We start from the raw sequence: 25,781 nt of genomic DNA on the forward strand, positions 1-25,781 counted from the left end.
TTTTTTATTTTACTATTACAGAGCCTACATAGTCATGTAGTAACTCGGCAAAAATATTTTTGGGAGCTTTAGTAGAATATCCTTACTTGTGCTAAGACATTCACTGCTTATCCAGCAAATCATGTTTTTTGTAAGCAAGATCTACCAAACTGAGCCCTCAATCCATTTTTTAGAGCAAAGATTAAAATAGTTGTGGTGATTTAAAGCATTATCCTTTTTAGTCCTATTTGGTAGCCTGTCTGGAGAAATGCGGGGCTCTATGCTCCTCCCCGGAGGAAATAACGCCACCTCGGTGGTCACTCATTTGAAACGCTTGTTCTATCCAAAAAAGATCGAGCTAAACGACTTCCTCAACCATAACAACATCGACACAGCTCAAACCTGAAGTGAATGTCTACGTTCCCAACTTTTAACTTGTGAGGTTTGATCGGTTTGATTTCAATCATCGCTGCATACTATACCAAACAAACAAACATGTGGTTGGATCGGCACTGTCCCTGAAACAAGACACCATCAAGTCAACTCGGTAACGCGGGCGTTCATCATCGCTGGCGAGCTCAATGCAAAACACAAATACAGAGGTAATACATAGCAGAACCTAAATGGAATAATTCTTCACCGAGACCTTAAGGACACTTAACTAAGGACTAAGGACACTTAAACATCTTGAACCCGGATGCTTTCTCTCGGTTGACCCGATCGGTGGCCCATGCAATCCTCGACATTTTCCTCACCAACAAGAACAACAACGCTTCCCAGCCGGTAATGAACCATGAACCCTGCTCTGATCACTATCGGGTGGTTGGGCCCTCGGTAAATCGACATCATCGCAACTCGAGGAGCCTTAGGACATCGAACGGCATTAGACGAGACTTGTCAGACTCAACGTCAAAGGACATATAACACACACAAGTTGTGGTCGTGAAAATGGTAATGAGGATGAAACATGGAATATGAAGCGAAATAAAGTTGGGCGAAACCCGCCCGTATATAAAGAATGATTGTAACAAAAAAGATTAATTAGCTACTTTATCGCGTGCAAGTTAAGTTGAAGAAAGAGTAATTATGAAAAAAATAAGACAAGCTCAATGTATCATGAGCCAATTATCAACCAAAAACCCTTTAGATCAAGCGCCCCACGATACGCTCGGCTGTGTCTCACTTTCGACCACATGTCCATTCGACCAAATGTCCCTTCGATTAAACGTCTTTTCAACGAAATGTCATTCAACCAAACGTCATTTGACTTAATGTCATTCGATGAAAAGTCGCAAAGCCTCCAGTCTGTGCTAAGCCGTTCTGGAAGTTGACATTTCTTTTTAAACCAAGCCATACCTCATTCCACCGTTGATCCCCATAGACAACAATGGCTCTATTATTGTCGGCGTAGCACCAACTTAGAATTCGGAAGTCCGGACTTCCGAACCGAACTTTCTTCCGAAGTTTTATTTGTCAAACTAATTGATGCGTTGTTTAGCGCATCTTTAGGCGAATCCAGCGCACTACTTCCGAAGTTGGGAAAGTTGCCTGTATCTGGAGAAAAATCCAACTTCGGTATAAAAAGCGGTATAAATTTATTCCGGATAGACAATAATTGCCTGATAACCTCTGATTGGAAGGCTCCTTTAGATAGGCCGGCATTTCATTAGCTCACACAGCCTCGGACAAAACATTGCATTATCAGTCCAAGTCAGTCCGCATGAAGCTGGGGCCTCATTGCGCATCCCTTTTCGACAGCTCTTTCGTATGACAGTTCGCATGGTTTGCTGGTTTCGAGACGAGATGCGCAATACGCTAGCAGAAGAATGAATTCTGTCATCAAAAGAAAAAGTAGAATCATGAAAATAATTTCACAGCGAGGTATGGGATGCAGCTTTCAAAATAATTTTAAAAATTTCAAAATAAAATTTATTTACAAATAATTTATAGCATGCGGTTAGAATTTTGATTATCTACTTTATACATAAATTAATTTGATTGTTAATGACAATGAAATTTTTTCTTGAAATGATTCCGGAGATGGTACTACTTTTAATCTTTATTAAATTTCTAATCCCGCCTAATAAATCATTTTCAAAAAAATCTCTGTTTATAATTTTTAAAATTATTTTCAATTCCATTGCCTATACCTTGCTGTGTTAAATTTCAGTGATTCTACTTTTCCTCTGATGACAGCGTTCATCCACTTCTCCTCGCGTATGCCACCCCTGGAGTCAGGAAACCAGCAAACAATCTCAATCAACTTCCCAATGACTTCTCGGAAAAGTTGGCGATGACAGCAGACGAACTGTTCGCCTATGCCCATGACCTCCAAAATTTTGAAGATCGAGCCTTGGTTTTCAATCAGTATCTCCGGCTTTCCTTTCCCTCGGATCTCAGCCAAAGTTAACCCAATCAGAAAACCTAGAAGGCCAACCTGCCCCAAAAACCTTCCATCAGTGTTATCTAAGCTTTTTAACAAATCGATTTACCGCCGGTTACACGAATCAAGAGGAACAGTTTGGTTTTCGCCGTGGTTGATCAACTGTCCATCAGCTGACCCGAGTCAAAAACATCCAAAAAATCCGACTGCAGACTATAAAATCATGTTGAACGACAACCGGGTAGAATGGCCGGCACAGTGGATTACCTACCTTGGTCAAACACCAAACAACGAACTGATCTTCAGAGAACAGGTCGATAAAACCGTCAACCCTGTCAAGGAAGTACGTATGCTTACTGTCTACAAACAAATCTTGCTCCCACTGATTGTGTACGGAATGCCAATCTGGGAAAGTTGTGCTAGAGTAAACCATCTAAAGCTATGAAGAGTACAAAAACAAGTTTCTACGCATGATCTTTGATACCCCAAGGGGCATGCGGACAACTTAAGCTGAAATAAAAATGTCAAGAATAATCAATTCAATTTAGACTTGGTTAGAACTTTTTAAAGTCAACTACAACCATTAGATGTAATGTGGCTGACCATGTAATATGCCTGACCACTGTAAATGCAATAGATGTAAAAACTGTTAAAAAATTATTGAAAACAGAATACAAAATTGAATTTATTGTTCCTACAACGCATCTAAGCTTCATCAGAAGCCGTAGGCGTTGTCACACAATCGGTTGAGAAGCTCATCAAGAAATTCAATACTACACCCCAACCGGCCATTGTTAGATTCGCTTACGATTCTGTATAAGAGCCTACCAAAACCTCTATCAGAACTGGGCATATGTGAAATTGTTATATTATTGTACAAAAAATGTAAGTCTCATACAAATATTGTTGTAAAAGCTTGCAGTTCTTATACAGGTTCTTGAACAGAATTGTAAGAAAATCTAACAATCGCCGGTTGGGTGTAAGAAATCAAATCAAACATTGTCAAGTGCTAGAAGTTTTTCCACTCAAACGGCGTCGACAAAAGAAATGGTGGAAGCTTGGTATGTTGCTGTGTACTATTATCAAAGTTTTATTAAAAGTAATCCTATATTCAAGAGAAGATCGATGCGACTCTTCGACGGCAGTATGCCGAGAAATCCTGTGTGGGCCATATAATCGCTTTCACATCAGTTTGAAGTGGGTAAACGGATAACAAGAGTCCCATCATTATTTATTATTTATTCAGACTAAGGCCAGACGGGTAACGCTACAATAGATCTAATAACTGGTCGCAGTGGCACACCCGAACAGGAAAAAAAGGCCAAGTTGCCTGTGCGTTGTATAAGAGTCTTCTGCATTCGGCTCGGTCCTTGGCTACACGTCGCCAACCACGCAGTCTACGGAGGGTCTGCAATCATCTTCCATCTTTTGTAGATTGTCAGTTTGGTACGGCGGCGAACTCTATTCGATCGGAGCGTCTTGCGGAGTCCAAAGTACGTACGATTTCCAGCCACTATGCGTCTCCGAATTTCTCTGCTGGTATCATTTTCGGCAGTCACCAGTGAGCCCAAGTACACACATTCTTCTACCACCTCGATTTCGTCACCACCGATGCAAACTCGCGGTGGGTGGCTCACATTGTCTTCTCTTGAACCTCTTCCTATCATGTACTTCGTCTTCGACGTGTTGATGACTAGTCCGATCCGCTTAGCTTCCCTCTTCAGTCTGATGTAGGCTTCCTTCATCTTCTCAAAGTTACGTGCCATAATATCTATGTCGTTGGCGAAGCCAAATAGCTGGACGGACTTATTAAAATTGTTCCACTCGTGTTAATCCCTGCTCTTCGTATTACGCCTTCAAAGCGATGTTGAATAGCAGACACGAAAGACCATCACCTTGCCGTAACCCTCTGCGCGTTTCGAAGGGACTCGAGAATGCCCCTGAAACTCGAACTACGCACATCACCCGATCCATCGTCGCTTTGATCAACCGTGTCAGTTTATCCGGAAATCCGTGTTCGTGCATTAGCTGCCATAGCTGGTCCCGATCGATTGTATCATATGCGGCTTTGAAGTCGATAAATAGATGATGTGTGGGCACGTTGTATTCGCGGCATTTCTGCAGTACTTGGCGAATGGCGAACACCTGGTCCGTAGTGGAGCGTTCGCCCATAAAACTCCCTTGCAATTAGTGCTAGTCGACGGCATAAAATTTGGGAGAGTACCTTGTAGGTGGCGTTCAACAATGTGATTGCGCGGTAGTTGCTACTATCCAGCTTATCGCCCTTTTTGTAGATGGGACACACGACACCTTCCATCCACTGCTGCAGCAAAACTTCCTCCTCCCAAATCTTGGTAATGACCCAGTGCAGCGTTCCAGCCAGTGCCTCACCACCGTGTTTATATAGCTCACCTGGTAGTTGATCAACCCCAAGGGCTTTGTTGTTCTTCAGCCGGCCAATCTCCTCCTGGATTTCCTGGAGATCCGGAGCCGGTAAAATTATGTCCTGCGCGCGTTCTCCCAGGTCCATCACCAAACCGCCATCTTCGTCTGCCACATCGCCATTCAGGTGTTCTTCGTAGTGCTGCCGCCACCTTTGGATCACCTCACGCTCGTTTGTAAGAAGGTTCCCGTTTATGTCCTTACACATATCAGGCTGTGGCACGTGGCCCTTACGTGAACGGTTTAACTTCTCATAGAAGTGCATTTTATCGATCATTGTAGAATAAAGTTCCTGAAATCATGATTCCATAAACTAACAAAATTTATAAATTCATGATTTTTTGTTCATGATTATGAGAACAGATTTGTTTCCTTGTATGTTGATGCATTGCCACGTAGTATGGGGATTGTTTTTATTCAATTTAATGTGCAATCAATCCAAAGGCAATTGCTTGTGATTATTAATCGTCCACTGATGGGACAAAAGTATCCACTAAAAGAAGCTATAGCCAATAGCCATAATATGGTGGGTAAATTCTTCTGTTATTTATTAAGTAAATCTTTTAAGAAAATATCGGATACTATCTCAAATAAATTTATCTTCGGTGGAATGCAACGCATTAGGAAACGAGCTGTATCAAGGGCAGAAACATGTGCACTCCGACTACAGCAGTATGATTTTCCTGTTGAGCGCACCTCGGGTGATATGTTCATCGCCGACATATCAATATAGGAAACCATTACTATTTTAATGGAACTCAATAATCGATTTTCGAAATTCGAGTTTATCACTCACAACTTTCTTATTTTTTTCGTCGTTCATAGCGATGAAGAAAAGCAATGTAGAAAAAAAATTGATTATTTTTTTTTTAACTGTGGAACTCCACAAGCAGGATAAGTCTTCGCCGATGGGCAAGCATTTACGGAGGCCTTGCCTCATTCATTGTTTCGTATGTAACCTTTAAAAAAATGTCTATCATAAATAAATTAAAAAGTCTTCTTCTTCTTTGATGGCTTTACATCACAACTGGAACCTGGCTTGCTTTTCAACTAAACTTTCTATTAGTAATCCCACTGCTTTGCTATGCTTGCCAATTGTGGCAAATACACTATGCCTAGGGAGCCAAGAATATTTCCCACCCGAAAACATCCTGGGCCAGACCGAGAATCGAACTCGTGACATCCTACGTTCCATTCGCAAGGTTCACTGCAGAATACTTTTGACGTAGAATACGTCCTTCGGGAAAACATTCTGGAGAATCAAATTTGAGACTCACGAAAAGGGGTCAGGAAGTATGGGCTAATAACTCAGCCATCTTCCAACCGATTTTGATGATTCTTGTATCAATCGATCGACAATCTTTTAAAGATTTTGCACAACTATTTAAAACAATCGAATAAAGGTGCTAAACTATTGAAACATTGAATTTCTTCAGGCACTGTTGAAAACTTGTTATACACAGTTAATTGCCTACATTTCGGCTATAAGTCATCTGGCGCGTGAATTGATAAATGTTTAAAATTAAAGTCGAAAAACGATTAATGGCAAGAATTACTATTTTGAGTCGCTGCATTCCAATACGTAACTCTACGTTGATTTTGCGGTCGTGTCTCTTATACAACCTTCTACATTTTTTTCTAATATCTGTGCATATTTTGTTTTTATATGGTTGTCATTCAGATCATTACAAAAAAATGTATTTTTTGATAGGTTGGACAATAATGACCAGATTTTTCCCGGGCGAGTTCAATTGGCGGTTTTTTCGCTTTTTTTTTGACTGAATGGACACTATAAAAAACAGTATGGTTTTGGCGATCATCGTTCAATCCTAAATCCAACGGAATTAAACCGATTGAAGGCCATCGAATAGATTAGTGCTATTGGTTACAAGATCGTTTGTTTGGCTTACAAATGCGATTTATAAAAAGTGGATGAAAAACACACACACGAAAGAAAAAAAAAGCCTTAAATTAGGCAATTGTCAATGATCGCTATAGGAACATATTTCGAAAAATTATCTAACTTTAGGGGTTCATACGGATACTAACCAAGTTTGATTTCATTTTAGTGGTTCTCTCGAATCTACAAGAAAACTGACATACAGATACCAACAAATTTGGCATAGTTCGATCTTGATTTTAAAGTTATTGCGGTCCTTGAGTGGGCTGGGAAAAAACTCACAATGTTTTTCTGAAATCACGAAAAATTCTACAAAAGTACGTGTAATCTTTCTCATGAAACGAATCGGTAATTTGTCATACATTTCACTAGCTTTAAACTACGCGAGTGTAGGTACCAATATAATTTTTTGAAACATGTAGAAACACGTAAACTTTAATGAGATGAGCGAGCAGATTGATACATTTTTATCTATATTATCTTTCCGGCTAACCATTATTTCCAACAAAAACTATTCTAAATCATATTACAAACGAATGGAGCTCTGTTTGAACAGTTTTTCTATTAGCGGCTTGATTTCAATTTTGTTATTCACTTGCATTCCTGCTTGGCTGGTTGGATTTCCATACATCATTAGAACCGAATGACAAAAAAATGAAATTTTTGGTTCAAAAATAGATGTGCAATATTTATCAAAGCCGGGATTATGTGTAGGGTTCAAAATCATTATAATCATTACAATTGTGTGACTACGCTTTTTTAAAGAAATATAAATTGTCCTTTTTGTTGCATAAGGTGTTTGAGATGATTTTTTTCTTTAGTGGTTATTTTTTCACTTGTCTCGTCATTTAGTTTTTAAACAACCTACGCCCTCTATCCTAATGATAAACATGACTAGCAATTTAGACCCCAAGAAGAGTCTACTGAATCTAGCGGTTACATTTGTCTCCCGTCAGCCATATGCATAGTGCAAAACTAACGCAGTCACAGGTTCCATCCCGATACACACTTGTTATCTTCTACGACATGTACCTTTGGTACTTTCTTTCATGTCGCTATTGATCTGCGGAATAAATGCATTGCATTCTCAGCCCAAACAATATCTTACGCAGTTTCGGGCTCATGCACCCATACATACTAGCTGCAACTAGCCATTGGCCGCTTTGGCACTTTGCGATAGTACGACCACATAAACCGTACGTGCTTTCCATACATGTTCGCATTCGCATAAAACAACTCCACATAAGAGCATACATTTTTGTCATCCTTTATTCTTTCCACAAAGCGTCCCCATTCCCAATAATAATGCCTGTTTTTCTTGCCGCCGTTGTTGTTGTTGTTTCTCTTTTCTCGCACTGCTGGTGTTCCTCTCCTCTTCTTGCGTGGCTCACGTTCTCAGATCAAAGCGCAAAAACGCAAGCCGCGAGATGGGGTCGCTCTACTATCACGCAAAATGCTTCTCACTCGCTCATCATCGCACTCGCGGGGACACATACAATGCACAACCACAAACAACCCAACATGTCCATCAAAAGAGCCACTTGAAAAGTCGGAGTGGAAAACTCCTATCAGAACGAAAGAGAAAGAACCACGACTGTTTTGTATTTGTATATGCACCATCCCTCGCATTTTGGCAGCTCCGATTCTATCGTGAGCTTACTTTTTCATCTGTAATTTGATTAATTGCCTCACGTTTGAAAATAATCACCTTTTTCACGGGTACGACCTAACCTGGAGGACAGAAATCTCGTCGTTCACGCGCTTCGTGCCATCCGGAAGTTATCCAGTTTTACTCCTCCGCCTTCCCGTCGCACAATTGAGTCACACTGTAGACTTTTTTACGTTACTCTGTCCTAAAAAAAGTCTTTTCCTTCTTCACGGTTTGATTGATTGAGTTGGACGATGAATGCCTCGCTACACACAATACACACACTACAGAGCAGGGCGCGAGTGGAGAAGAGGTGAGAAAAAATCCTCTGCGTCGTCGACTGAAATCCGCGACGGGCACCCTTTGGAGATTTTTACATTCAACTTTTCATCCTAAATACTTCACTTTCAAACGAGATAACATGCACCACATAAACCTTGCACTTTCAGGCATTGATTTCCGATTAGTTAGTCCAGTTTTGGTGTATATTGACTTGACTTCGAGCGTAATAAAATTTCCTTTAAACTCACTTTTGCCTTCAAAATGTCCGCCGCGATTTTTCCATTTCTCTCTTGTGTCTCTTTCTTGCTGGTCACATTCACACATTCAGCGCCTCAACGTCTACCTGCTTGATGTGCGGCCGGTCGGGGTAATTTTCTTGCTGATGGCATGGAAACTACGGCACCGACATCTGTGGGGCGATGAAAGCACATGCACGGATGGGAATTCAATGTGGCGGTTTTCTCATGAAACGTTTCAAATATATTTCATTTTGGTGGAATAGCTTCACTTGTCTGTCCCATTAAGTCCACCGCTTTAATGTCACTTTAGAGATACGTATTTCGACCACAACACTTAGGTCGTCTTCAGTGTACCGTACTTGACTCGACTTAAGTCGATTTATTTATGTTCAATCATTGATTTTATTTTCGATTTTTATTTAAAAAATTTGTTTGAGAAACGTCCAATAATTATTTATCAGATTATGCATAAAACGTGTCCTTGATGATTTGTTTCAAGTGAGTCTTGAGGATTTTAAAATTTTATTTCTGTGTTTTTTTATCTTACGGGAATGTTACACAGTTATAAGACTTTACTACAATTTTATTTATTATTCCTGGAGGAGTTCTCAAAGAAATTCCTGGAGGATTTCCTAGAGGAATTTTCGGAATAAACATCCGCAAAAAAAAAAATATATCGGGATTGCAAGTCGCTCCATCATTATACTTCTTCGGATGTTCTCGAGAATTCCTTGGGAATTAACTTCAGGAGTTAAGAAAATTATTTTGTGCTTTTTGTGGAATGTCTCAACAGTAAAGTCGTCTTCAGTGTCTCGTAAGTCGAGTCAAGTACGAGACACTGAGACGACCTTACTGTTGAGGTCAAAATACGTATCTGTCAAGGTACAATTAAGTGGTAGAATTGAATGGGACAGTTCAGGAGTTACTTTGAAAATTTCGTCAATATTCAGGTGATGTTTCATGAATTTATTTTAAAGTTCGTTCGGAAAATTCTCCCCCAGGAATTCGGTAAGTCACCAAGAAATTATTTCAAGCATACCTGAAAGAAAATACCAGGAATTTGATCGGGAATTTCTTTTCTCTCCTAAAGGAATTTGCTCAAACAAATTTAGAAATTTTTTTAATAATTCTCGCTTAACTTTTCAAAAGGACCTAAGTAACATTTTTTTCATGAATTAATTTGAGTACTGCAATCAAAAGCTTTCATGTTGTTCTGTTGATTGCGCTATTCAAATGAATTCATGAAAAAAATGTTACTTAGGTCCTTATGAAAAGTTAAGCGAGAATTCATTGAGGGATTCTTTCGAAAACTTCTTAAAAAAATGTCTAAGAATTCTTTAAGAAACCCCTCCGAAATTTCCTTCAGGAATTCCTTTAGCAATACTTTTAGAAATTTTTACAGGTATTCCATCGGAAATTCCGTACCATCGGTTCCTGTAATTCCGAGAATTTCCGAAGGACCTCCTGAAGGAATTTCAGAAATTCTTGAATTTATTTGTGAATTCCTCCAAGAATTTCATTGAAATTTCCTCCAAGGATTATTTCAGGAAATTCTCAGGAACTTACTTTGAAGATAGATCCAGAAGTTCTTTTGGGAATGCATCACGATATTCCTTCAAAAGTTTCTTAAAAAATCCTAAAGAAAAATTTGCATCTTGAGAAATTCTTCAGAAATTCTTTCCGAGCTACCTTCGAAAATTCCTTCGGAAATTTCATGACACGACATGATATGAAATTATTTTAGAAATTCCATGGGAAATTACTTTTGAAATTTGGTCGGAATTCCTAGGGAAAATTCTTCGGAAATACCTGCGGATTCATTGCTTTATGAAAACATTCCGAAATTCCCTTAGAAGAATTCCTTCGGAAATTTCTTTATGACTTCTTTTGGAAATAACTTTAGGAATGTTTGCAGAAAATGGTTTGGAAATTCCTTCAAAATCCCTTAAGAAATTCCTTCGGAAACTCAAGAAATTCTACCTTTAGAAGTTCCGTTGTTACTTCCGTTAGCAATTCGTTCCGAAACTTCTAAGAAAATTCCTGAATTTTTGGTCTAGATTTGTGGAAAGGATTTTTGTTGGAAAGTCCGGAAACATTACTGGAGAAATTTTCGAGGGAATGAAATTTTCGATGGCTTCCGAAGGAATACCTGAAATAATGTTTGAATTGGAAGTTTTTGGAAGAATAGTTCAAACAAATTTCTAGTAACCTTTTTGATAAATTAGACGATTGCATTGCAGTTTACGGACGATAAAATGCAATAAAAATTTCGTATTATTTGCAAGGAATGTAAAATAACAACATTGCCAATGACAACAACATTGTCCTCTCTTGTAAATGTTGAGACAAACTCAACTCGCAATAATGCTACGTTTTGACAGGGCAAGTGAATTGAACAACTCAGTTGAATTCAATTGACTTGCCAAAAGTTGAACATGTTCAACTTTCTTTTCGTTCAAGTGAATTGAATTAAGGTGTTTACACGTTCAGTTCGCGTTCGATTCAAGCGACTTGCTCAATTCACTTGCCTTGTCTAAACGTAGCATAAGCGTTTGTCCCAAACTGCAACAGAATAGGACAATGATCGCCTGCCGTGCATTTTGAGAAGCAGTCGGTTTCCGATGATGTTTTTGGTTAAATAAGTATCAGTTATCATAGTTTAGACATTAACTTAACCATCTGTTGACATGATTTGTGTTTTACTTCTGAAATATACAAGTTATCGCAGTTTGAAAAGTTCACAACAATTACCTCTCCATGTTTGTTGCAAATAAAACGGAACGCAACAATGCAATGTCTTTATCCTCTGCAGATGAGGACAAAGAGTTATCGCTATTCTCTTTTGTCGCTTGTTTTTTGCATTTTTCAGCGACAATTACATTCCTTGATTATTTGTAATAAAGTGATTTTTTGGCGTACACTACGTCTAAGAGGAAGGCTAGGATACAGAGTGTAAAATGAAGATTTCAAAATAGAGGACTCTCATGAAATTATAAAGATTTTGAATGTTAATATCGCCTTTATCTTCCGATGGATTTTTGAGATTTATACACCTAACAAGCGACTGTTAGAAATTTACCTTTTTAAGTGAAAATTTTAAATTGTCGTATACAGCAATTTTGAGTTACGCCAGTTTTGTTCGAAATCAGCGGCATAAATAATTACATAAATTATCTTATAATATTCAAGAATTATGGCATTACAATTCTCAAAATGCTAAATGCTTTACGTAGTTCACGTCGGGCGGTCGTGTCTGGCACATAACCCTTTTGATTTTTGCTTGCTAAGAAAATATACTTTTGCTGAGTTATTCCTCAAAGTGGAACGATTTCGATAGAAAAAATAAATTGAATTTTGAGCAATCGGCATATTTAAATTCATAATGGAACTGGTATGCTGGTACACTGAAGTCGCTTTTTATGTGGTTCATATTTGAATATTTCAACCAGGCTTTGGGATTTAGCAATTCATTGAGAAGGCCCAACATCCACAAAAAATCGAGATAAAATCATGTGGTATTTAACAAAATGTAGAAATTGACAAAATTTATTTGCTTTAAAAGCGACCCAAGTGTATATTCAATAAGGGACATGGTTTGTTTTGTATTTATTTATTTTTTTTTCATTTCTCCCGAACAGTCTTATTTATATCATGTTATTTAGAAGTACGATAACATTGAATGCTATCCATGGGGCTAACTCAAATGGAATTGATATGAAAGAATCGGCAAATAAAGCTTATGGTTACAATTTCCGTTGAACTGATAATGCTAACACTCTGACATAGATAACAGGCTTTCCGCTCTCATTAAAAAAAGATATATTTGGAAATTGTTCCCTAATAGTGCACTATAGTGGTAAAGCGACCTCCGCTCAATATTTGATTTTTTTTTTGCTATTGATTGAGAAATTTTTTTATTTCAAATACACCAAGTGTGCGTGCACCAAGAGCATTGTCCACTGTAAAACTGCCAATCTGATAAGTTGTTGCAGATGACCAACTTGGTACGACAAAGAACTCTAATCGATCACATATACATTAGAGCGATTCAGTAGAATTCTTTTGAATGAAAACAGCAAAAATTTCTATTTGAATTCATTGTACACATTTTTCGAATGAAGCTCAGAGGAATTAGTGTTGAGGGAAAATCAAGCGCATTGACGCTCGTGAACTAGTCAATTCCGATAACGAAAAATGACGATTTAAATTAATGTGTTAGAATAATCTCTCTATTATCTGCTCTTCAGGTCTGAACTGACTTATATTTCGTGTATCAAAATGTTGCGCCGAACTAATATTTATGAAGAGTTCTCACAAAAAGTGTGTCTCGATTGATTATGAGAAATGAATCGCTCGGCTGAGTGAAATTGTGCTGATTAATGCTCAGATTGATTAAATAATTTACACATGCCACTAGACTTGACTGCGAATTGATTGGGTTAGCTTAGCTACGACTGAAACACATGACGCATATCTATGGTAGCTACCTCATAATTCATCAGAATCAGTGAAATTCAACAACGAACCAACTCAATGACTGACTGGAATTGGTTTATTTGACATGACTGCGAATTGAACGTGTAAACACAACCATTTAAATCACTTAGAAGCAAATTTTGTCGAAACAATTCAATATCAGATCAGACCAACGAATTAAGCTTACGTAAGATAAACAACTAGACTAGACAAATATCAACAAATTAGACTTACGTTATTGTAAGTAAAGAACATTTGGGTAAAGTAATGAAATCTGATCCAATCTGTGTCATCCTTAGCCTAGCAGTGAATGTACTGCTACACACCAGTTGGGTTATTTAACGAGAATTGTCGCGGAAGATTAACAATTTTGTGTCTGATCACTGCGTATATGAATACCATTGTATTTTTATGATATATGAATGCTAATATGGTAATTTGGCTTAAAAACTTCTCTGTTAATAAATGAGAAAGTCTTCTTCTTCTTCTTATTGGCATTACATCCCCACACTGGGACAGAGCCGTCTCGCAGCTTAGTGTTCATTAAGCACTTCCACAGTTATTAACTGCGAGGTTTCTAAGCCAAATTACCATTTTTACATTTGTATATCAAGAGGCTAACACGATGATACTTTAATGCCCAGGAAAGTCAAGACAATTTCCAATCCAAAAATTGCCTAGACCGGCACCGGGATTCGAACACAGCCACCCTCAGCATGGTATTGCTTTGTAGCCGCGCGTCTAATGTCTTACGTGTAGTATAATAGATTGAAATGTTGTAAGTAATGGAATATTGTAAAATTATATTCGGAATGATTCCATGAAAATGACAAAAATATGTAAAATAATCGATTATAAAACACGGTATCCCCCAGTATTGAGTAACAGAAGCGCCCAATGTCGCAAATGTCAAAAAAATTGGAGAGGAAATCCAACCCGACGCTGACTATAAATACTGCACACATGTGATGGTTTGGATCAGTTTTTCGACGGATGCAGAGACGGACAGCAGCAGCAGCAGAGCAGCGATCAGGAACACTCGGTGGCATCCGAGCGGGAGATCGGTTCCGATGGATGAGCAAGCGGGTGGCACCCAAGGCACTGACGCTTGTATACCTTCACCACAGTTTGTTTCGTAGTCAACATTGAAAATTCCGCACTGACAGCCATAAGGATAATCACGAGAAGAAAAGAGATAGGTGCGATCCACACTGACAGTTTCATAAACGAAAAGCAGAAGAAAAGAGACTGCATCTGTACTACGAAAACGCAATCAAAACATCAGACCCCGGTGGCACCGCCCTCTGTCCATCGGCGCCTCGATCGAGCGCAGCAGCTGGAGGCCATACTCATGGCAGATGGAGTCCCGGCGTCATCACATAGAATATCTCGCCCCGACGATGAGTAAGCGGGTGGCGCCGCCCTCTATTCGTCGGAGCGTTGACTTGGCTCGGCGAAACGAATGACCCACGACAATGGCCATGTCGGTAGGAGAAATGTAAGTATGCATCGATGAATAGCAAGCTGGCAAGATAACGGACTGCCTTGCTATAATTTGACAAAAATAACAGATAGCAAGCTGGCGGAAATGGACTGCTTTGCTAATTTTACAAAATACCAGCAATCTGCAAGACTGATTTGCTGAAGATTAGCAATCTGGCGAGAAAGGACAGATTTGCTTATTAGAATGGAATAGTAACAGCAAACTGACGAGAGAGGACTGCTTTGCTAACACAAGTGAAAAAATATATCTGGCGAGGTTAAGGACAGATACTGATCATGAACTAAGTTGCAATCTGGCGTGGAAAGGACAGGTTTGCATAATAGAATGGAAAAGAAACAGCAAGCTGGCGAGAAAGGACTGCTTTGCTAAAACGAAAGAAAAAAACAAAAATCTGGCGAGCTTAAGGACAGATTCTGAGTCTGGAAAAATCAAACGAAGATGGCAATTCTGAAAACAGCGGCTAGAACTTGTAATTGGTGTTTTGATACTTTTTATGATTTTGTTGAGTTTGGAAAAATCAACACTAGATGGCATTTCTGAAATCAGCGGCTAATATTTGATGAAAGTTAGAACTTGTAATTGGTGCTTTTGATTTTTTTTTTCTGATTTTGTTGCTTGACGGACGTTATGAGTCTGGAAAACTCAACCCAAGATGGCATTTCTGAGAACAGCGGCTAATATTTGATGAAAGTTAGAACTTGTAATTGGTGTTTTTGAATATTTTCTGATTTTGTTGCTTGACGGACGTTATGAGTCTGGAAAACTCAACCCAAGATGGCATTTCTGAAATCAGCGGCTAATATTTGATGAAAGTTAGAACTTGTAATTGGTGTTTTTGAATATTTTCTGATTTTGTTGCTTGACGGACGTTATGAGTCTGGAAAACTCAACCCAAGATGGCATTTCTGAGAACAGCGGCTAATATTTGATGAAAGTTAGAACTTGTAATTGGTGTTTTTGAATATTTTCTGATTTTGTTGCTTGACAGACGTTATGAGTCTGGAAAACTCAATCCAAGATGGCATTTCTGAAATCAGCGGCTTATATTGATGAAAGTTAGAAATTGTAATTGATGTTTTGGAATATTTTCTGATTTTGTTGCTTGACGGACGTTATGAGTCTGGAAAACTCAACCCAAGATGGCATTTCTGAAATCAGCGGCTAATATTTGATGAAAGTTAGAACTTGTAATTGATGTTTTTGAATATTTTCTGATTTTGTTGCTTGACGGACGTTGTGAGTCTGGAAAACTCAACCCAAGATGGCATTTCTGAAATCAGTGGCTAATATTTGATGAAAGTTAGAAATTGTAATTGATGTTTTTGAATATTTTCTGATTCTGTTGCTTGACGGACGTTATGAGTCTGGAAAACTAAACCCAAGTGAAATAGAAAAAAAAGAATGATTATCTGGCGAGGTTAAGGACAGATACTGAACACGAACAAATATGCAATCTGGCGTAGAAAGGACAGTTTTGCAAATTCAATGACGAGATTGTCGATACTGAATTTCATTGTGATAAAAGTAGTCCTGCAGAATATGATAGACTGAAAAATAGGAGAAATTTTAAGACGGATGTCAAAGTAATAAGTAATAGTGGTTCTTGTTGAATGTTTTCTGATTAGTTTGCCTAATAAATGTTAGTATTACTCAAATTAGCAGTTATTATGAGAAGGTAAAATATATATAATCAGCATTATTTAAAAGGACCAATTGATTGAGAAAATTTGAATATAAAAATGATGGGATGCAGAACACATGAAGCAGACAGAAGGAGTAGCTTGATTGATTATTCGAGAACATATTGAAGCGGAAGTTTAAGGTCACTCCTGACGGAATCCAAGATTAAAAGTGCTCGCGTTTTCGGGGGCACACCACTCGCTACGGAAGCAGCGCACAACTGTTATTTTTATTATTTCACGCATGCTGCGACGCAGCAAAGCTGAATTAACAAAAATGACAGTTGTGCGCCGCCTCTGAATCGAGTGGTGTGCTCCCAAAAACGCGAGCACTTTTAATCTTGGATTCCGTCAGGAGTGACCTTAACGAAAACTTTCCAATCTGATGCCTAATATATATTATGACCTACTATGATAACTAGAAATAATGATAAATGATAACTAGCATCGTACAAAAAATTACTGTGCTGTATAATACGCAGTGAGACATTTGGTATATCAAAATAATAAATGTTAATTACTGATTAACAAATACGAGTGTTATATTTATAATGTATAACGAAATTTAACAACGTTTTCTTGGCACGATTTTGGAGAGTAGGGGTGAAGGGGAATGTAGTATAATAGATTGAAATGTTGTAAGTAATGGAATATTGTAAAATTATATTCGGAATGATTTCATGAAAATGACAAAAATATATAAATTAATCGATTATAAAACACGGTATCCCCCAATATTAAGTAACAGAAGCGCCCAATGTCGCAAATGTCAAAAAATTTGGAGGGGAAATCCAACCCGACGCTGACTATAAATACTGCACACATGTGATGGTTTGGATCATTCCAGTTCGAGACAGCAACACGTACGGACGTGCTTTTTGCTCGCGCATTTTTTCTAAGTGTTTTTTCTCGTTCTTTCGCTGTTTACGTTTTCGCCTGTCGCGTTGGCGTTATTTTCTCCCGGACCCGTCATGGGAGACCCGGTGGCCGATTCGGTCGCTGTAAAAGTGCCTAAGCGCACTGCTCTTGGCGGCGCGGGTCACCCCTCCAAGCAGCTTTTGCAGAGCAACGTGTTCTCGCCGTTGCCGCTTGATGACGCCGGCAATCCGCCGAAAAAGAGGAAGAAGCAGCAATCGCAGCTGCCGCAGGTGCAACCGGAGCGGAAGGAGAAGTGCCCGCCCGTGTTTGTGAAGGGCGATCCGCCGGATTTACGCCCAAAATTCGCCAGCTGATCGCTAAGGGGCTGAAATGTACTTTTCGGCTCTGCAGCGAGGGCGTGAAAGTGATGCCGGCCAACAGGGACCATCATCAATCCGTCGTGGAGTTCCTCGAGGTCCACAAGTATGAGTACTACACTCATGACCACCCCGGCACGAAGCCGCTCAAGGCTTTGCTGCGAGGACTTCACGACATGAAGGAGGAAGAGCTCCAAGCAGAGCTCGAAAGTTGCGGACTGAAGCCAGTAGCCGTCCACAAGATCGCTCGTCACGACAAGGCGAGGAAATATCGCGACCAGCTTTACCTGATCCATCTGGAGCACGGCTCCACTACCTGGAAGGACCTGAAGCTGGTTGGCGTTATAAATTACACCGTCGTTGACTGGGAGCGATATCGGCCAGTGCACCGCGATGTCACGCAATGCACCAACTGCTTCAATTTCGGGCACGGCACCAGAAACTGCCGCATGAAGCCGCGCTGCAACAAGTGTGGCGAACCCCATCCGACTGACGAGTGCGACAAAATGGAGGTGGCCGATCCCAAGTGCGCCAACTGTGGCGACAAACATCCGGCCACCACAAAGGGCTGCCCAAAGCGAGCCGAGTTCCTGGAAATCCGGAAGAAGGCTTCCACCAGGACCATTCCTAAGAAGATCCGTGTTCCTGTAATTAACGAGGAGAACTTTCCAGTTATCCCGGCTCCCCGTCGTGTGATTCCAATACTCCCACCGCTACAGCCGCACAAGCGACTGGCAGCGGCAGCTGCATCGGTCCAAGCTCCAGCATCGTCGGCACCATCCACCAGCGAATGGCCCCGCTTCCTCCTCCTGGGTTCCGTCGGCAGTCGGAGAACGAAGCCGTCCCACCGGAAGAATCTGCCCCGCTGTACACTCCGGAGCAGCTGATGCCGATCTTCGCGCAGCTCGCCACTCGACTGCGCGGCTGCAAAACCCGATTCGACCAGGTCTTCACACTTGGCATGTTCATAATTGAAAATGGCTGCTAGGGTGGGCCTGGTCAACTGGAATGCTTGCTCGCTAAAGAGCAAAACAATCGAGCTGAAGGATTTCCTTGAGGAAAAGGAAATAGACGTGGCGTTCATCACCGAAACGCACCTAAAACCGGAGGTGAACATCAACATCCCGGACTTCCGCATCGTGCGACTCGACCGGCCGACCAGGGGAGGTGGTGTGGCCATCGCTCTTCGCTACAACATCAACTGTCGTCTGCTTCCAAGCTTCCAGCTCAGTGTCATCGAGGCCATCGGTGTCGAAATCACCACTTCGGTCGGCACAATCGCGCTCATCGCGGCGTACTGTCCAACGCAAGCCAAAGCCGGCGATGGATCATCGGCTGCCCTTCGGAGGGACATCGTCAAGCTGACGCGGAGGCAAGGCCAGTATATCATTGCCGGCGACTTGAATGCCAAACATCAAGCCTGGGGCAACAGTCGCGGCAATCGAAACGGCACCATCTGGAGCAACGACATGGAGGAAGGCCACTACACGATCCTGAGCCCGGATTTCCCCACTCGGCTGAGTCGGTCCGGTGCCCACGCAACGCTCGACCTCTACGTAACAAACCTGAGTGACCACGTCTCGCAGCCGGTTGTATACCAGGAGCTCAGTTCGGATCACTATCCGGTGGTGGCGGAACTGGGCTCCTCGGTCAATCGGCACCAGCAGTTACGGCGGAACTACCACCGAGTGAACTGGCAGCGTTTCCAGCAGTGCGTCGATAACACCGTTGACTACGAGGTGCGTCCGGAGACGCCGGAAAGTATCGACCGCCAGCTGTGCGCTATCGAGGAGGCGATCACGGCGGCCCGAGAGCAACACGTACCGACGGCTCGGCAGGTAAGCAACTCCTTAAACATCGATACACTCACCAAAGATTTGATTCGATTGCGGAATGTCACTCGCAGGCAGTTTCAGCGTACTGGACTGCCTGAGCTTAAGGCACGCTGCAATCGAATCACAAAAATTATCAAGGCCAGAATGGTGGACCTCAAAAATAACGCCTTCTCGAATAAGATCCGCACTCTCCCAGATTATGCTAAGCCGTTCTGGAAAATGACCAAAATTCTAAAATCCAAGCCTCGGCCCATTCCACCTTTGATCCCACTAGACAATAATGGCTCGAAGGATCGCTTGATAACTCCTGCAGAGAAGGTCGCTGAAATAGGTCGTCACTTCGTCAGCTCACACAATCTTGGGCAGAACATCACCAGTCCTCACGAAGCAGCCGTCAACGAGCATGCAAACAACATCCATTTGATTCCCAACGACTTCTCGGAGGAGTTGGAGATCTCAACTGGCGAATTGACGGCCTATATCAAATCGTCGAAGAACATGAAGGCCCCAGGCTTCGACAGCATCCTGAATCTCGAGCTCAAACACATGAGTGCTCCGTTCTTTGAGCACCTCTCACTGATCTTTAATCAGTGTCTCCGGCTCAGCTACTTCCCATCGTCCTGGAAGTCAGCGAAAGTCATCCCCATCCGAAAGCCTGGGAAGGATCCTTCCTCTCCCAAAAGTTATCGACCCATCAGCCTTCTCTCAGGGTTATCCAAGCTATTCGAAAAAGCTATTCATCACCGGTTACTTGAGTCTGCCGAAAATCTCAACATCTTGCTCGAGGAACAGTTTGGTTTCCGACGCGGTCGGTCAACTGTACACCAACTGACCCGAGTTACCAACGTCCTCAGACGGAACAAATTTGTCTCGAAAACATCCGCCATGGCCTTACTCGATGTCGAGAAGGCATTTGACAATGTATGGCATGATGGCCTGGTGTACAAACTACAACGCTACAATCTTCCCAGCTACCTGGTGAAAATCATCAACAATTACCTGTCGGCAAGGACATTTCGGGTCTCAATCAGCGGAGCGAGTTCCAATGCGTACAACGGTAGAGTGATCAGAGCGCTAGTGGCAAAACTCCAACGATGGATGCCCTGACAGAGTACCTCACCAGCTGCAAAAACTGTATCAACGCGGCGAAGACCCAGGTCATCATTTCCCCCCACTCCAAATCCCCTAAACATGTTCCGTCTGGGGACTGTAAAATCATCCTCAATGGCACGACTGTGGAATGGGCCAATGAGGCCGACTACCTAGGCTTGACCCTCGACAGCAAACTTATTTTCAGGCAACAGGTTGACAAAACGGTGACAAAGTGTAACGTTTTGTTGAAACTTCTGTACCCTTTGATCAACCGCCGATCGTGATTGTCCCTGAAAAATAAGCTTGCTGTCTACACGCAAATCATCCCCCCTGTGCTCGAATATGGAATGCTGGTCTGGGAAAGCTGCGCTAACCCCCTCCACCCCAAACTTCAACGGGTACAAAACAAATTCCTGAGGGTGATCCTAAACACCCTCCCAGGATAAGAACATCCGAGGTCCACCGTCTGGCCGGAATAAAAACCTTACATGAACGCTTTGGTGAGTGTAAAGAAAAGTTTAGGGTCCGTTGCTTGCACTCGGACCAAGAAGCGCTTAGGGCGCTAGTTCCAATCTAGGTTATCAAATTTTTATTGTAAATATTAGTGTACATAGTAGTTAGGTTATCAAATTTTAAAAAAACACACTAGCGCCTCCTGAAGGCCGTCATGATACATTATATTTTAAAAATTAAGTAACAACATAAAAATAATAATAATGATAACAATAATTAAAATTGAAGTTGGAGGGCCAAGCCGGCCGATCACTGTACATGTTAAAAATAATTGTAGAACAAAAAATGTTTAAATAAAGAAGAATTTTACTACTACTACTAAACAAGTGACAACCTTAGACAACTAGACACAGCATTTGATGAAAAAAAAACACAGACAACAGACGTTGAAAATTTTGATTTTTTTAATGCTATTATATTAGTTATATTAAAAAAACACACTTGCCACGGGCGCTACTGCGTCCACAAATAAAAAATAAACTATTAATTTATAATTCAATACCAAATTTTCATAACGACTTATCTGCTTTTGTAAACAAAGATTCAAACATCGATTTGACGAACCTGATAGCATTTCTACGCAAACCGATACCATCAACTGGTAGCAGAAGTCTTTACCTCCGCATTGAAGGTGTTGGCTTGCGTGGAAGTGCCATCAGATTCGTCAAATCGACGTTTGAATTTTTGTTTACGAAAGCAGATAAGTCGTTTTGAAAATTTGGTTTGTGTGTCATTAGTACACCGATTCTGTTTTTACACGGATTTTTTTACACGGCCGTGTAAAAAATCCCATACAAAATTTTTGCAAAGTTGCTCCATTTTGCACGATTGGCCGAGAAATCATAAAACTTTTTTACACGGATTTCCGAATTTAGAACTGAAAACTTTTTTTTACACGGAACGCATCCCCCTTTAAAAAAGAATCGGGTGTACATTGATATTTCACTATTCACAAAATCTATGTATATGCGTCTGCCTGTTGACCTTTTTCCATTTCACGTATGATGAACGAAGTATACGAAGACAAGTTGTTGGTCGTAGAACGTTTGGGTACAAAACCATGTTGATTGGGCGAAACATACTTACTTACTTGATGGGCTACAGCTCTTCGATGAACCTACGCCGAATGGAGTATCCTTCTCCACTGGACTCGATCCTGGGCCAATCGCTTCCAGTCGCCCTGAACATTGAGCGCCCTCAGGTCCTCTTCAACTGCAAAAAGCCATCGTGTACGCGGCCTTCCACGAAGCCTGCGGCCTCTTCCGGGTTCTCTACTAAATATTATCTTCGCTTGTCGTTCTTCCGGCATACGAACAACGTGACCAGCCCACCGTAGTCTGCCGTGTTGTATAAGCTTAATAATATCCAGCCCTTTATACACCTGGTACAATTCGTGATTCATGCGACGCCGCCAGATACCGTTCTCCTGTTTACCGCCGAGTATTGTCCGCAGCACCTTATGCTCAAACACTCCGAGAGCTCTCCGATCAGCCTCCTTTAACGTCCATGTCTCATGGCCGTATAAAGCCACCGGAAGAATCAGAGTAGTATACAGCGCGAGTTTTGTTTTCGTTTGCAGACTACGGGACTTAAGCTGGTTACGAAGTCCGTAATAAGCCCTATTTGCAGCTGCAATACGTCTTTTCACCTCGCGGGTAACATCATTATCGCACGTCACTAATGTTCCAAGATACACCAATTCTTCTACCACTTCAAATTTTTCACCATCCAGCACTATTTCGCTACCACCACCACTAATGAACCCACGTTGATTGCCAGCGACCATGTACTTCGTTTTGCTGGTATTGATCGTGAGTCCAATCCTCGCTGTCTCACTCTTAAAAGGCGCAAAAGCCTCTTCCACGGCACGGCGATCAATCCCGATATTATCGATATCGTCCGCAAATCCCAGGAACAAATGCGATTTTGTGATAATGGTACCGCTTCTTTGCACACCAGCTCTCCAGCACACCAGCTCGCTCCCTCGACCGCTTTATTGAACAGTATTTACGAGAGTGCATCACCCTGCTTTAATCCATCTAAGGTACCAAATGATGATATTTCATCCGCAACCCTTACACTTGATTTCGATTCGTCCAACGTTATACAATTAAGCCGAATCAGTTTCGCCGCAAAACCATGTTCTAGCCTTATTTGCCATAATTCATTCCGTTCCACTGAATCGTACGCCGCCTTGAAATTGATGAAAATGATGTGTCTGCAAGTTGTACTCCCGGAATTTATCAAGGATTTGTCTCAGGGTAAACATTTGATCCGTCGTTGATCGGCCCTCACGAAAACCTGCTTGGTATTCGCCGACGAAGGACTCTTCAAGCAGTCTCAATCTGTTGAACAGAATACGGGACATAATTTTGTACGCCGAATTAAGGAGGGTTATTCCTCGGTAATTGGCGCACTCCAGTCTGTGCCCTTTCTTAAAGAGAGGGCAAATGAGGCCGTCCAACCAGCTAGCAGGCATTTCCTCGTATTCCCATATTTTCGACATCATATGGTGCAGAACTTCGTAAAGCTGCTCACTGACATGTTTGAGAAGTTCAGCCGGGAGCTGGTCCTTCCCCACAGCCTTATTGTTTTTCAGCTCTTTCACAGCTTTTTTAACCTCATTTAGTGTAGGTGATTCCACAGCTTGTCCATCGTCGCTAATATTTATTCTGTTCTCCGATGCACCGTCACTTCCTCCATTCAACAGTCTCGAAGTGTTGCTTCCACCTGGCAGCCACTTCGGTTTGAACTGTCAGCAAATTTCCTTCTTGGGCGTTGCACATGACGGGATATGACACTGTCTTTCTCCGCACGCCATATTGGCGGTCTCATAAAACCTTCGCATATCATTGAGGTCCATTCGTTCCTGCGTCTCACTAATCACTTGTTCTTCGTACTCTTTTTCTTCCTGCGGTGGGTTCATTTTTCAATTCTTTATACCGATCTCTATTCGCTCGGGTACCAGGCACCAACATCCGGCTTCTGGCAACGTTCTTCTCGTCTGTCACTCCACATCGAACCAACCCGTCCTGGGTCGCCTCTGTGCAGGACCTACCACTTCTCGTGCTGTTGTGCTCAATGGATCGACTCCCATAAATCGTTGATGTTGTTGCTAACGTTGATTGCATTTATCCGTTCGTCGAGCTTCTGGCGGTACTCAGCCGATACTCCTTCCGCCGACAATAGCTGGATATTGTAACGCATCGTCGCTGTGATCTTTCGTTCGATACAGTCGACAACCGTGATCGAATTTTACTGACAACGAGGTAGTGATCAGAGTCAATATTCGGACCTTTGAATGTCCGCACATCGATAACATCCGAGAAATGGCGCCCATCCACCAGAACATGGTCTATTTGGTTGCAAGTTTCACCATTTGGGTGTCTCCAGATTTGCTTTCGGATGTTCTTTCGTGCAAAGTAGGTGCTACTGATGGCCATCCCTCTGGCAGCAGCGAAATTTACTAGCTGTAGGCCGTTGTCATTAAAAGCGGAGTGAAGGCTCTCCCTACCGATTATAGGACGGAAAAGTCCTCTCTACCGACCTGAGCGTTAGCGTCTCCGATAATAATTTTCGCGTCATGCTTTGGGCACTCTTCATAGGCTTTATCAAGACATTCATGAAAGGTGTCCTTCACGTCGTCGGATTTATCGGTGCGTAAATGTTGATTAGGCTGTAATTGAAGAATTTGCCCCGTATCCTCAACACACAGATTCGTTCGCTAATGGGTTTCCACCGCATCACTCGCTTCATCTGCTTGCCCATCACTTCGAAACCAACTCCATGCTCTGCTTTTTCACCGCCGCTGTGATAGATGTTATACTTGAATGCAGTATTGGTCGTGGGGTCCACGGCTCGGAATTCACGTTCTCCGGATCTAGGCCATCGGACTTCTTGAATAGCAGCCACGTTCACTCCAACCTTCTGCAGTTCACGAGCCAAAAGGCTCACTCGTCCAGGTTCATTTAGGGTCCTGACATTCCAGGTACCGAGTTTTCCAATCATAGTCCTTATTTCGTTGCCGGGTCAGTTGCCAAAAATAACGTTCTCCTTTCGGCGAAACATAATGTGCGCAAATATGTACAAGTTCGTCGAGTACGATGAGCTCAAACAGTTTAGATACAGCATTCAGTGCAGCGATCCCGCGGTAATTAGCGACACTCTGTTTACAGCCTTTCTTATGCACGGGAAACACATATGACTGTTTCCAACTGTTCGGGAAAACTCCGGTTGTCAGGGACTTATTGAAGACTGTAGCTAACGGTAACACTAATGCTGATGAGCATCTTTTCAATAGAAGCGATGGAATACAATCTGGACCATGTCCGGTAGATGATTTCAACCGCTCGAGGGCGCCAGATACCGTGTCAAATGTAACGGTGAAACTATGCCCAAGATTATGGGACTGGGAACTAAAGCAATCAGCTATTGCCATGATAGTACTGGCTTCCGAAATACCGTTGGTCATTGTCGATGGCAGACCTGTCTGCTCCCGTTGGTCGTTAACGTAGTTCCAAAAACTTTTAAGGTCGGACTTAAGGCAATCTTGAATGTTGATTTGATGGGCAGCA

General features: G+C 41.7%; 1 protein-coding gene across 8 annotated transcripts in view; it reads right to left on the bottom strand.

Annotated features, from left to right (window-relative positions):
* Nucleotides 1-25,781, bottom strand: part of LOC134227513 (putative uncharacterized protein DDB_G0271606) — a 441,623-nt gene that overhangs the window by 30,692 nt on the left and 385,150 nt on the right. The window contains exon 1 of one of the 8 annotated variants that reach the window (XM_062709063.1): nucleotides 8,436-8,933. The exons of 6 other annotated variants lie outside the window; for them this stretch is intronic. The gene's annotated coding sequence lies outside the window, so the exon portion shown is untranslated. Of the gene's footprint in view, nucleotides 1-8,412; nucleotides 8,934-25,781 lie in introns of those variants that run through there. One more of the 8 variants, XM_062709059.1, reaches the window with a different exon arrangement.

The sequence above is a fragment of the Armigeres subalbatus genome, chromosome 3, assembly GCF_024139115.2.
Source record: "Armigeres subalbatus isolate Guangzhou_Male chromosome 3, GZ_Asu_2, whole genome shotgun sequence".
NCBI lineage: Eukaryota > Metazoa > Arthropoda > Insecta > Diptera > Culicidae > Armigeres > Armigeres subalbatus.